Source organism: Papaver somniferum, chromosome 10 (assembly GCF_003573695.1).
Source record: "Papaver somniferum cultivar HN1 chromosome 10, ASM357369v1, whole genome shotgun sequence".
NCBI lineage: Eukaryota > Viridiplantae > Streptophyta > Magnoliopsida > Ranunculales > Papaveraceae > Papaver > Papaver somniferum.
Window position 1 is genome coordinate 160,212,574 of NC_039367.1, and position 294 is coordinate 160,212,867.

The following is a 294-nucleotide window of genomic DNA, read 5'->3' on the forward strand; positions in this document are numbered from 1 at the left end:
TGGACAGGCGTAGTGGGACGGACTATCGATCAAAATTTGATCAAAGACTAAAACCCAAACCAAATTTGGTCGACGACCAAGACCAAACCCAAATATAGTCGGGCGTTGATATAATTTGATCCTACACAACGGGCGTTGATATAATGTCCGCCACTCATCGCGCGTTCGTAAAGTTGACGCCTGATGCAGGGGCGTTGGTAAAGAATTCGTCTGTAACGGGCGTAGATAAAGCTTACACCTGGCATGGGGAGTTTATATAGATTACGCCTGGCATGGGGCGTTTATATAGATTAC